The 12,600-nt window shown below is 46.7% G+C and overlaps 1 protein-coding gene across 5 annotated transcripts in view; it reads left to right on the top strand.

Moving 5' to 3' along the window:
* TBX3 (T-box transcription factor 3) overlaps positions 1 to 12,600 on the top strand; it is a 433,177-nt gene that overhangs the window by 248,507 nt on the left and 172,070 nt on the right. Inside the window, exons 1-5 of one of the 5 annotated variants that reach the window (XM_064674671.1) lie at positions 1,138 to 2,011; positions 2,140 to 2,978; positions 4,274 to 4,437; positions 5,759 to 5,978; positions 7,162 to 7,270. The gene's annotated coding sequence lies outside the window, so the exon portion shown is untranslated. Of the gene's footprint in view, positions 1 to 1,137; positions 2,012 to 2,139; positions 2,983 to 3,020; positions 3,037 to 4,273; positions 4,438 to 5,758; positions 5,979 to 7,161; positions 7,271 to 12,600 lie in introns of those variants that run through there. The other 4 variants (XM_064674670.1, XM_064674669.1, XM_064674674.1 and 1 more) reach the window with 4 other exon arrangements.

Below are 12,600 nucleotides of genomic sequence, written 5' to 3' on the forward strand. Positions count from 1 at the left end.
CAAGAGGCTGTCCATACCCATTTCCCAAGGGTTAGGACTGTGCTATTGCAATTCTTCATGGGATCTTTCTTACACAAGCTGCAAACCTTGCAGCATCTTTCATTCCCTTTGTGCAGACTAGGAGCAGATGTTGGGAGAGGATCCAGGCCTGTGTGTTGCACTTGGGAGAGGCCACATGTATAAATCCCACTTCTTTCTGCAGCTGTGACATACAGTGTATGCACCTTATTATCAGAGAGACATTCAGAGTGCAGGGCAGAGCATAACCAGGAGAATGAAGGGTCTGGGGAGATTTCTCACCGTTCAGAAAAGCTGGAAGAATTTTGTTTGGAAAGCCAGACTTGGGAGGAAAAGGAGTGAAGAAGGAGGAACCACTTTAAGTACAAAAACGTCTGAAGGGAATAGGGAAGTGCAAGGTTTCAAGGCTATATGAGCTGGTGTCACATGCAGGGATAAGAGAGCCTTGATTTAGGCTAGAGATGAGCCAGCAGGCAAGGAATTTGCTCCAGACAGAGTCCTTCCTAGCTCCTGCATGCTACCATAGCTAACAATCATGTCAATAGGGTTTAAAAGGTGCTTCAGAGGAATTGGGAAGCAAAGACAAATAAGGTGGGTGGCTGAGGGAGGAATGGAAAGTCCAGTGGTTACTGAGTGAGGCTTGAGTGTGATGAAAATCCTGGCTGTGCTCCAGTACAAGATTTCCTATCACATTAATTATATTGCAACAGGCTCCAGGGCTTTCTGTGATACAGACTCTGAGTATCAGAAATGCTGCACAGACACCAGTGGTGGAGTAACAAGATAAACTTGCTGTGTTGTCTCCCAGCCTTCCACGAAGATGCCCTCAAAGATGAAGCCTGAAACTCCTTGGTGCTGTTCCCTCTGTGCACCTGGGCAGAGAGTGAATGATCTACAGGGAACAAGCTCTTGGAAATATCAGGTTTCTCTCAAAAATTAACTCCATCCCCTTTCTTTTTGGTAACATACATGTGCTCTTGGATGGCATTTTTGTGACACTTAGAGGTGTTACTTGAAAAGTGTTTCTTTGAAAATACAGATATGTGGTCACCTAAACCGAGGTGAAGATAACTGGGAATATTGTGGTACTTCCACTGTTTGTTGTGGGCAGGACTCATGAAATTGTATCTGTTCAAACCAGTAGAACTGAGGGGAGGACTCTCTCTCTTCCCCTCCAACTCTCTCTTTTCCCCCTCTTTTTCCCTCTGTCTGGGTACACTGGATGGCAAATGGAAAGACAGAAAATCAGTGTGGAAGAAGTATAGTCTGGGAAAGAGAAGTCACAGCAGGTGTGGTGCCACCCTGAACAGCAGTGAAACAACAGCAGAAGCCAGACAATACTGACAAAAAGAAAAGGAAGGAGCAAGGAGCTGCCCCAGCATGGTCCTTCTTTTCTAGTGGAAAAGGAGAGTCTGATCCTTGTGTTTTCCACTCTTGGCAGTGCCACAGTTGCTTTCTGTCACCTGGGTATGAGGTAGATGAGGTGGAGTGTCTGTAGGTAATGCCTGAGTCACCTTGGTGGCTTCTGTAGTGGGGGAAGATCTGAGTGTAACAGCCACCCTTCTCTGGGAAAGGCTGTCCTGCAATATATGGAGCCAGGATCACCTTAGACCTGGGATGTGAAGACTGTAAGGCCTGGTTTTCACTCAGACAGTTGGGGTAGGAATGTGATTGGGTTTGAAGTCTCCTTTATCGCTGAAGTGTGGAGATGTAACTTGAGGAGGACAAAAAACCACCGAAGCCCTGTTGGTTACCACCGTTCTCCTTTGTGCTAGAAGTGAAGACTAAAGCTTTGTGCTGGCCAAGGAACTCCTTAAATCAGGAAATAGTCTTAGGAGGCTGATTCCAGATGCTTTTTTTTTCTAACCAAAAGTGTCTAGAAGAGATGAGGTCCATTCTGGAGTACCCACCTGCCCTCCCAGCCTGGTGACACATTGGCTGTGAAGATAAGACTGTCCCCTACTGCTGCCTCCTCTCGAATGGCCAAAGCAGAGTTAAGCCTCCTTGTCCCTCTCTCCCCCCCCCCCCAAAAAAAAAGTGCATTATGGGATTCTCTCCTGCCTCTCCCTCCTCTGTGCAGAGCTGTGTGTTTGAAATGATATCTATTTCTCTTTGTGACAGCACACCGTGACTGCTGCCTTGACGTTCTGCCGAGCTGACATCCCAACCGGTGTGACACTGATGCCTTTGGGCAGAAATCAGAGCCGGTTTGCTGCATGGCTCTGTGCAGCCACGGTGCCTGTAGCGCCTCGGAGAGCCCCCAGTGCCCTGCTGGGGAAATGGAGCGAGCACGTGGGCCCCAGATGAACCCGGAGCGGAGCGCGGGCGTTATCCGCAGCCGTCCCGCTGCCCGTTCCCGGTTTTAAGTGTCCACATTGACATGGGTTTATCTCTCATTTTTTTTCCCCCTCTCCCTTTTCTCTCCCTTTTTGCCTTGCCTGCGAGAGGGTTGGTTTCCTGTTTCTCCCCCCGGCTGCAGAGTCCTTGGGGACCTGGGTTTCCGTGAGCTGGAAAAGGAGCGCGCAAGCGTCTGATCAGCCCTTATTAGTGTTGAGAAAGACCTAATGGTTCCTGGCTTCTGGGACCATTACCTGTCATTTACTTTTATTAAGTCGGTGATGAGAAAGTTTAAAATTAAAGGCTTTGTAAATTGGATTCCAGTTCTAAAGGGAGGCACCGACCAGGAATTCAGTGCCAGAGCCTGCAGATGGGCTGCTGGGAACAACACCGGGCTGGGGCGTTTGTGTTCAGCTGCTTTGGCAAAGGTCCTGTGCCAGGGCATGGAGGGGAGGTGGTTTGGGCAAAGCCCTGGGGTATCTATCAGCTATATGAACCATGTAATCCTTCCTTTGCCAGGCTACTCGTGTCCAGACCTCCAGCTCCGGGTCAGGAGGAAGGGTGGTCTTCTGGTCGAGCCATTACCCAGCCTGTGACTTCTGTTCCAGCTGAAATGATCCCAGGCAGGTCATGTCATCTCCTCATGGTTCATCTCTTGGTTTATAAGGAGGAAGAGGTGGTGTTAGTATTGATTTTGTTTCTTACCTGTTGCCTGGTTTGGGCAGTCAGCTCTTTGAGCCAGGTGCTGTCCTTGGCTCTTGTGCTTAGAACAAAGGCTCCAGCTGCTCTGAGTTTCAAGACTGAAAAATAAAGACTTTGGTTAAGCCTGGAGCAGAAAGCAAGTAAAAGAGATGAGCCACCTAGTTAAGAGAAGCCTTTTATTCTTAGGGCTTATAACACTGTTGCATTCTCTGCTTTTGGGGCTTTATCTTTGAATTAACCATCCAAACATGTTTCCAAATGAAACACCCAAATTAGACTAAAACAATCAGCTAATTATGGTGTGACAAGGGAAGCTCAGGGGCCAGTCCCAACAAAGAGCTGCTGTCACTTCTGCTCTCTCAGCTGAATAAAAGTCTCATGGTGACATTGCTCTGATGAGAAGCAGCATGAATTGAGTGGTTATAAGTACAGTCTGGGAATCAGAATTCTTGGTTATTGTGTCTCAGTTTGTCTTTGACTGGAGTGACATGGGAGAAGTCACCTGAGGTGAGGATTTTAAGTTGCCTCCTGCCCATCCTTGCATTGTTAAATACACAAGTTTTGCCTGCACAGCTTTAGGTGAAGATTTGAGGTTCCCACTGTGTCTCTGAGAGGCAGAATACAGTGCAATACAGTGCTCCACCAAAGCACAGGGCTTAGCCAGTTAGTAATAGATTGCAAAATTAAGTGTTTGTCTCCTGAAGGCAGAATGTACAAGGATGAAACAGATTCCTTTTAAACTAATGATTTCTTGGGAAAGGTTACCTCAGGTTCTCCCGGAGTAGCTTGGCAGGTTTTGGTGTGTTTTGCCATTTTTATCTATACTATTATTATTATTATTGTTATTGTTGTTGTTGTATTATATCATATTATATTTATTTACATCAGAGGTAAGATTTGTGAAGATTTGGAAGGGATGCCCCCTGCCCATCCTCTCTGACAAGCTCCAGGTGTGAGTCCCCACTTTAAGGAGGTTCCCCTCCTTTTAAAGAACCAGGACAGAGAACAAGGTCTCACACCATCCAAACCTACAGGCCTTTCACCTTCTTTCCCCAGAGAGATTCCAAACCACACAGGCAGGAGGTGGGATAATATGCCCAGAGGAAACTGTGACACTGAGGGATGGATAAGGAGGGGCAAACCTCGGGCCCAGAATTCCTGCAAAGTGAGGCTGAGCATGTGTTAACTCCAGGCCATTCTTCCTGTCCCTCCCTAGGCATAGCAGCTCCTGGACTTCAGCTAATTGCACCATTGCCTTGAAGGAGGAGTGATGCCTCTCCCAGGTTTCCCTGGGAGGAGCTGATCTGTGAGCTGTTCCGTGGTCACTGACATCATTCCCGCGTTCCCAGCCCTGCCACCCGACCGCAAGGCTCTCACAAGGTAATCCGGGGAGATTTTATCAAACCTGAAACGTTCCTAGACATTACTGGAGCCATGATGTAATGAACCAAGGGTTTGTTCTCTGAATTCCACCGAAAAACCACGGGCCCCAAAAAAACTGTTGCGGGGGGAGCTGATGAGTTTTGAGCGGGAGGCAGAGATCTTGTGCTGGGCTGAGCCCTCCTGGCTGCAGGAGAAAGGGTTTCCAGCTCAGTCCTGTGTCGCTGGCTTGGTGAAGTCTGGGCTGAATTTCTGAGGTGGGCAGTAACCTTTTCACAACACCCACTCCCTGCTTCCTGCTGCTGTGCTGGGAGGTGTTGCCAAAGGAAAAGGTACCAGGCTGTGTCGTACCTCCCTGCTCCGGGTTTGTTGCACGTTCAGAGTTCTGGCATTTGTTGTAATTGTGGCTGTTCCCACTTCTGTGAAGACAATTCCAGCCCAAAATCTTGCTCAAAAAGACCAAAACCCCTTACATGAGGTGACATGAGGTTCCCTCATGTAACACTGCTTTCTTAGGGTCATCCCTGCTGGAACTGAGACCTCAGTGCTTTGAAAGACCTTTAAACCCCTTTTTTTTAGAGGGGCAATGATTCCTGAGTCACGTGAAGCCTTCCTGGCATATTTATATCTGCCAGACCAGGATGAGGCTGTCCATGCTTTGATGCTTTGGATTTCAGTACCTGTTGAAATCCCCTGAACAAATGGTGCTATTAATTACGGGGCCTGGCTTTGATGAATGATGCCTAGGGGACAACATTTCATTTTGTCTGGGGGGAGTAGGCGGGATGGGGCGTTTTGGAGTGTTCAGTGATGCAGGAGAGGTCCTGGGTGTTGCCTGATCAAGGGGAAGTTGCTTCCTCTCTCCAGAGTGCTGTAAAGTCAGTGTCAAGTCACTGTGGCATCTGGGTTGTGTCACCTGCTGATGGGGCTCCCCCTTTATACATCAGATTTGCTCAGACAAAAACCCATTCAGCCCTTTGCCTAAGAAGCTTTTAGAATTGCTCTAAAGGTTACAAATAATTTTGTTATAAATGGCTCCTGCCTGCCTGAGGCACTGCCCCATTCCCCAAGGCATTTTAACAGAGCAGTGAGTTTGGGGTTCAGGTTAGACACATGAGATGGGGGGAGGCCATGAGGTGTTCTCAGGGACCCTACCACCTTTCTTTTCCCCACATCCTTTTGAAACTCTCAAAACCAAAATTTTTGACAAGGTTATAAGAAAGCCTTGTTCCTGGAGTGGTGAAAGAAAGCTTTTTCCACAGCTTTGATTTAGTTTTTTATTTACGTGGGTCATTATGTTTTGGTGCCTTGTTTTTCACAGGGTGTGCAGTGGCCCATCCTTCCTTCTGTCAGTTCTTCCCAGATTCCAAAAGCACAGAGAAGGGGATAAACTCCAGCAATGTGTTTTCTAAATAGACTATGAAAAAAAAAAAAAAAGAATTAAAGACAAGTGTGAAGCCTCCTCCAGCTCCTCCTGTCGCTTGGGCAATGCTGGTGCCACGTGTCAGGACAAACAGAGGAGACATCTGGAACGGGTTCATGTGAGTCCATGGGGTTTGGATCCCCTTGCATGGGAAATCCCTCCTACTCTGCTCATTCCACTGACAGGCAGCTCATTCCTCCACACGACAACACAGAGACAGGCCCTTTGCACAGCTCAATGGAGGAGGATGCTGTGATTGTGATCCAAAACTGTTCTCACAGCAGCATCGTCTGATGTTTAGCCCTCCAGATGGGGAAGGCTCTTACATCCAGCACAGAAACCACTCTTTCTGTTAATTCAAGGCAAAACCCGCTCCCATCCCCTGTGGTGGTTTTACATGTGTTGAATTCCAATGATCCAGTTTCTGCCTCACCACCACTGGAGTCTTCCCAGCTGAGGGAAGACTCTTATTTCACACCTTTCAGCTGGCTGAGGTGGGCACACACCTGCAATCCAGCCTGAACGAGGGATTTCAACACACCCTTGCCTGAAACTGGGCCTAAGAGTGGGTGAAACCTGGCACTGAGGGGGCACATGAAGTGAATGCCCTGTGAAAAACACATAAAAATTAGGTAGGGTCTGAACTTGGAGCCAGTGTTTGCTACACTTTTATGTGGTTATAGGGCAGCTGTCTGACCTCCTCACCTAATTTGCAAATAATCTTGTCAGGACAAATTAGTCCATGCTGAGCCTGTGCTGTTGAGCCTAGATGGTTATCAGGACCTGTACAAGTGAATTTTAAGGTAGTTCTGGTGTCTCTGCATGCAATGGAGTCACAGTGGCAGTGACTGCAAGTGCAGAGATAGGCTTTTGTATTAAACAAAATATACACAAAACCCTCTCCTGCAGAAACCTGGAATTAATGGGTTTCCTAGCTGGTTTCTATCAGGCCATTTTCAGTACCAAAGGGTGAGTGTTGAAAACAAAGATTTAAACTGCATTTGAAAGTGCAGCTCTGAACACTGTGAATTGCTTAATTCATCTTAATAGAGGTGTTCACTCTGAACCCGAAAAGCTTTTAGTTGAGATTTAGCCTGTGGTTTGATATTACAAATTGCTTGGTGGTAACATTGGTTTAAGACACTTGTTGTCTCCTGGCCTCTTGTTCCTGCTGCTCTGCTGGCACAGCTACTCCTGTGGTTGGGAACCGAATGGGAGGAGCCATCCAGCTTGGAAAGGGGGAAAAAAAAGAGGTTTCAGATGTTTGATTTTTTGTTTATTTGTTTGTTTGTTTAAAGCAGGAAAGTTCCTCAGTCTGGTTCAGCTCCTGGTCACACGGAGTTTTCCTGGCACAAACGAGTGGAAAGAGCACTTTGGCATGGAGGGGAAATGAGCAGCAGAGGGTGAAAGGTGAGCAGCAATTACTGGTTCTGGGAATGCCCCAGTGTACTTTAATATCAGCCCATGATCTGGAACTGATCTCACCACGTGAAAAATGCTCAAATACCTTTAAAACCCTTGGGTTTAATCTTTGCTTTTAGGTGTCTTGGCAGACACTTCCCATTTGTGTCCTTATCTCCCAGTCTCCAGCCTCTTTCAAAGGTTTTCCAACTACTGTTTTGTGCAAGTTCAAACCCCTGCAGCCCACTGGGACTGCAAATGTGTGAATGAGCACAGTGATTGGAGTTGAATGACAGTGTGAGTATCAGTTGTCACTGCAAGGAATGTTTCCTTCATTTCCAGAATCAGTTCCTTGAGAAAGAGCCCCTTTTAATACAAATGAAAGCAGGGTTTCCACGGTGACTTTCTCAAATTTAGAAGATCTTGTCATTTAAATCCAGTTTGCCATGGGACATAAAGTTCATTGGTTATAGACCACATCAAACCATCTGAGTCCAGAGGTACCGTGAAGAGTGTGGTGATGTGCCTGGAAAACCAAAAAAAATCTATAAAAAACAGACTTTCAAGGCACTAAAAGTGGGAAATTTATCTCATTGCAAGTTTGCCACCCTGCTCCCAGAAATGGAATTGTCTAATAATTAAACTCCCTGCAAACATGGGAAAAAAACCAAGCCAACCCAGAACAGTGGAATACCCAAATGATTTGGTAAAGAACTTTTTGCTTTATTTAATTAATTATGATGGTTTTGATGAAATTTCCCTTTATGAATTTGAGTTGTACTTGACAGGAGAAAATTTGTACCTCCAAAGCCTGTGAAAAAAACGTGGGCCTGCCTTCTGCCCATCTGTCCCTTCATGCACAGAGCAAAATTCAGATAGTTTCCGTGGCATGAGTGTGGAAAGGGAAACTTAGCGAAGTCTCTTTGGCTATAAATAGCAATATATATGTGATATTATGGTGCACTGACTCAGCTTGAAATCTCTGATCTCTCCATTGATTAACATCTCTCATTAATGGGACTGAATGTGGAGTTTGCTCTGGAGTTCAGTGTGTGACGAGCTGGGAACCCCCTTTTTTCCTCTCGAGCCTTTCACTGCATCACCCAATACTGTGGAAAAAAAAAAAAAGAAGAAAGATAAGGAGAGAGGAATCTCTGCTTTGATTTCTTCACAGAGACACGCAGACAGAGGCAGCTCAGGGGAATCCTGCCCAGCAGAGGTTAATGTGACCCACATATAATTGTGTGAAAAGATGCCACTCTGCGCCTTTGTCAAAGAGGCTTCTCGTTACAGCCCGAGCTCCCCAGTCCCCAGCCCCTTCAGCAAAGCACAGTTTTCTTGCATTAAATCACCACTGCCCTCTTGCCAGCTGCTTAGAGTTTGCACATTACACAGGAGGAGCTATCTAACATATATTTGTATATTTTTAAAGCGTGACAGATTGTCTCGTAACATATGCGGCATCGCCTTGAAACGAGCTGCGTGCTTGTGATGGCCGAGCCTGCTCTGTGTGTGTGTGTGGGTTGTGTTTTATTCCTTCTGCTGGGAATCTGAGAGGCTGGGACACTCGAGCTTTTCCCCCTGAAATATTCATGGCGAGTTGACGACCTTGATTCTTTGATACCTGCCATTTATTTGTGCCACTGCCGATAACCGCCGCTAAGTACATATGTCAGTGACACGCCTGAGCGAGCTGCACGATAAGGAGAGGGAGGGCAGCTGAGGAATAAGATTACTTTATAAACTCTGAGGGCATTTTAGGAGCCTGCCATGCCATCTTATTCACCCCACTTCGTTTTTCTGACTAAAGCCTCTTTGCTTTGCTGCTTCTCCGGCTTTTTTTTTTTTTTGCTTCCGACTCGGAAATCTGCTCGTTCGCTGCTGCTTCTCTTGGAGATGCTCCCTGGCTGGTTGTCAAGTGAATTGCTAATGAATTAGTTACAACTTAGATTTTTTTTAAAAAAAAAAAAGAGATGCAGGTCTGGGGAGACTCAAGGAATTCTTCTCCAGCCAGAAACAGATCCCTGTGGAAATGGACTCCAGGATTAGATGATCAGGGGGCATTTTGGCACTCTGTAAAGGGAAGGAAAGATGAGGGTAGAGCAGGGTAAGATAAAAAAAGAGAAGTAGGCAAGCAGGTAAGCACCAGTATCACCTTGTAAATGTGACATTTAAGCAGGAAAATCTCACTGACTTGTGTGATACCATTCTTTGAAAGGATTGTAGCCTGCAAGGCACCAAGCATGAGGTTTTGAGGGTGGGGGAGTAAATTCATTAACATAAAGGTTACAGAAGTGATGAAATAATGAAATATATGGGGGAAAAGTTCCTGAGTAAAAATTAAGTGAAGTCCAACCTGAACCAGTCTTCAGTGACATTGCTGGATCAAGGGGTAAATGTGGCTCCTTTTGACTGCAAGTTATTCCATGGGCTTTCAGAGACATAACTCATGTCAGGGCCTGGATTCATCCTGCTTGGTTCAAGTTGTTTATCTGAAGGAAGGGACTGGGATACCCTGGGCTGGCTGACTTGCTGTAGGTGCCTGTGCTTTCTGCAGTGGTGTTGTGGGGAGTAAAGGCTGGTGCTTTCCTGATTGGGATAGGCTGGTGCTTTCCTGATTGGGATACCCTAATTCAAGCAGGGCTTTGGGTGGGAATTGGAAAGGTCAGATGGAGACAGCTGGTCCCTGTCTGTTGGATGCTGAAGAAGGGACTCTGAGGGGTAGAGGTACTGACAGAGCTTTCCTTCACCTAAACTGTGAAGTGAGGGAAGCCAGAGCAAGGGAGGCAATGGAGCAGAACCTCTCCCATGGCTTTTTCTTCTCACCATATTTCATATAGGAAATTGCAGCACTGCCTCTCTTTTGGACTATCATTTTTCCCTCTCAGAAGTCACAGCACACAGTTGTGTGGCAATGTACATTCTCCTGAAGAAAACTTCCCTCCTCTGTAAGAAAATATGGGGAAAAGAAAGAGGACACAAGGGTGGAAGTAAAATTAACAAGGCCTGAGGGGCTTCTGCATGTGCTTCCTGAACTGCAGCCGTCCTGGAGAGGCAGGAGACAAGGTGGCTTTGGGAATGCAGCAGGGTCCAGAGAGGCATTTATTTAAGATTGATATCAAACCTTGGAATTGTGAGTGGGAGGATTTTTGAGGGAAGAACAGGATGTTGCCAGGAAGGAGGGAGGCTGGCTAGGGTGATTTATTGCGAGGGTCAGTCGCAGGAAGTCGCTGGAGATACGTGATGGTCTAAAACACAGGCCAAGGAACCCGCACGAGGACACTGTTTTATGCTCTGAGATCCTGGCTCCTCTAAATAGGGCCAACAAAGTGGCTGGGTGGTCTAATTAGGGTCGTCCTTGGTGGTCCTACACGCATGTGTTCTGGTCAGCTTCCCTGCCTGTGTGTGTCTCTCCGTGCACAGTGACCCATCCGGCTCTGGGGTCTGTTACAGAGGCTTCTGCCTTTAAAAAAAAATTCACTGCACTTGGAAGAGAGGTTTCGGGCCTTTTTAAAGTCATTTGGTGCTTACACAGATAACTGTGCACATGGGAACACGAAGCAGTCATATTTATCATTAGGCTTCCCTCCTCCCTACTGGAAAATTCCCCGTGACCCAAGAAATGAGAAGACTGGCAAGAGCAGGGGAGTCATGGTTGGGAATGACCTCTCAGGCCATGAGCAGGATTGGAGAGTTCAGCTGGATGTAGAGCTTTAACTAGTTGTCAACCTGAAATCTGCAGCTCTACATCATTATAACAGGCCATTTATGTCGAGCAGGACTCCTGCAGGAATCTGTGCTTTTTTACACTGATGGCTGTAAATAAATTATTGATCATTAAGCACAGCCACCTTCTGTCCAACTTACTTCTGAGTGTCATTTAGGTGTGTTTTGCCGTCTTGTCTTCTGACCTGGAGTCCTCTGGTGTCAGGAGCAGTTGTCCTTCCTGAGAAGACACGTGTTGTCCCAGAGAACCCTCAAGTCAAACAGGCAGGAGCGTGGAAGAAGGATTTAGGCTCTCTGGGAAACACAGCATGGTTGGGAAGGCAGCAGTGCTTTGGAGTGAATGGGAGGGTGCACTTTGACTTCAGATGACCTTAAATGACTTGTCAAAGCTCACACAGCAAAGTTAGTGCCTGGGGACAGGGCTAAGTTCATCCCTTCTTTGCAGGGGTGAATATCTAGACAATTCTGCTATCCCTGTTCAGCCTCTCATTAATGCAGACTTGGCTGTGTTGTGGTTTCCTTCAGTGCATTCCACCCCTGCTGCTCTGCTTTTGTTCCTTTCTGCAGCTCTTCTGGCCGTCCCCACCGATAACAGATTAGATCTACACGAGGGGGGAACATCTGAGCTTTTCATGCTGTCCTTTTATCTAATGTCCTCCAGCTCGTGGTCCTGTTGTCCCTGCACAGCTTGGCCTGTGGTGATGTTCACCCTCCTGCTTACACTCAGTGAATGATTTATCATGTGTTATCAGTAGGACTCTGTACAGTGTCCAGGGACAATGTTTTCTTCCATCTGGTTCCAAGCTGGTGGAACACCCTTCCATGTGGTTTTCACATGTGGTTCTCCTAGTACCTCCTTTCTATTTTTTCCCCTCTGGATTCATCATTATGCAGTTTGTCTAACAAGTACACTTTGTTTCACTTTATAAATTAACCACATGCAGGAATTAAAGCTTCAGCTAATGTGGCTATTTCTGAAGTGACAGAGGAAACCTTCACAGCTGAGGGAATCTCTCTTCTGGAAGAAATATCCAGTCCCACGAAATACTGGAAGTTAACTGCTGCAGCATTTTATGCCATCTTCAGACAGACATTAACTTCTGGAAGAGCCTTACAACGTGTGGGGAAGTCTTCAGTTCTGTTCTGTATTTTGGAGGTGCTGGTTGCACTTAAAGGTTCATGATGTGGGCAGGACAAAGACCACAAAAATATCTTTTTATGCAAATTGCCTTGAGACACAGACAGAGATCTCCAATGACTTGATACTGGGAATTCCAAGAGACCAGCAGCTGTGTCTCACCAGTGTTCTGGGTGATCCAGCCTGCAGAAGGGCTCCTCTGTCAGGATCCCTCGCTGCTGCATTTGTTGGTCTTTGCAGGTAACCTTTTTCCTGCGGTCTTTGTTGATTTTATGTCGTTAGACCCGGTAACACACTTTTATCTTATCTGCCTTTTTCTCTTCTTTGCTTTCCCTGTTGTTTGCCATTCCAGAATAAATACTGGAGGCCAGTGCACCGTGTTCCTCCCCCCCCCCCCCCAGAGCGTGCAAATATTTGCAGCACAGCAGCCTCTGAGCCCCGAGACGTGAGCGGCGACACGAGGAGGTGCAGCCGA

The sequence above is a fragment of the Pseudopipra pipra genome, chromosome 18 (assembly GCF_036250125.1).
Source record: "Pseudopipra pipra isolate bDixPip1 chromosome 18, bDixPip1.hap1, whole genome shotgun sequence".
Lineage (NCBI taxonomy): Eukaryota > Metazoa > Chordata > Aves > Passeriformes > Pipridae > Pseudopipra > Pseudopipra pipra.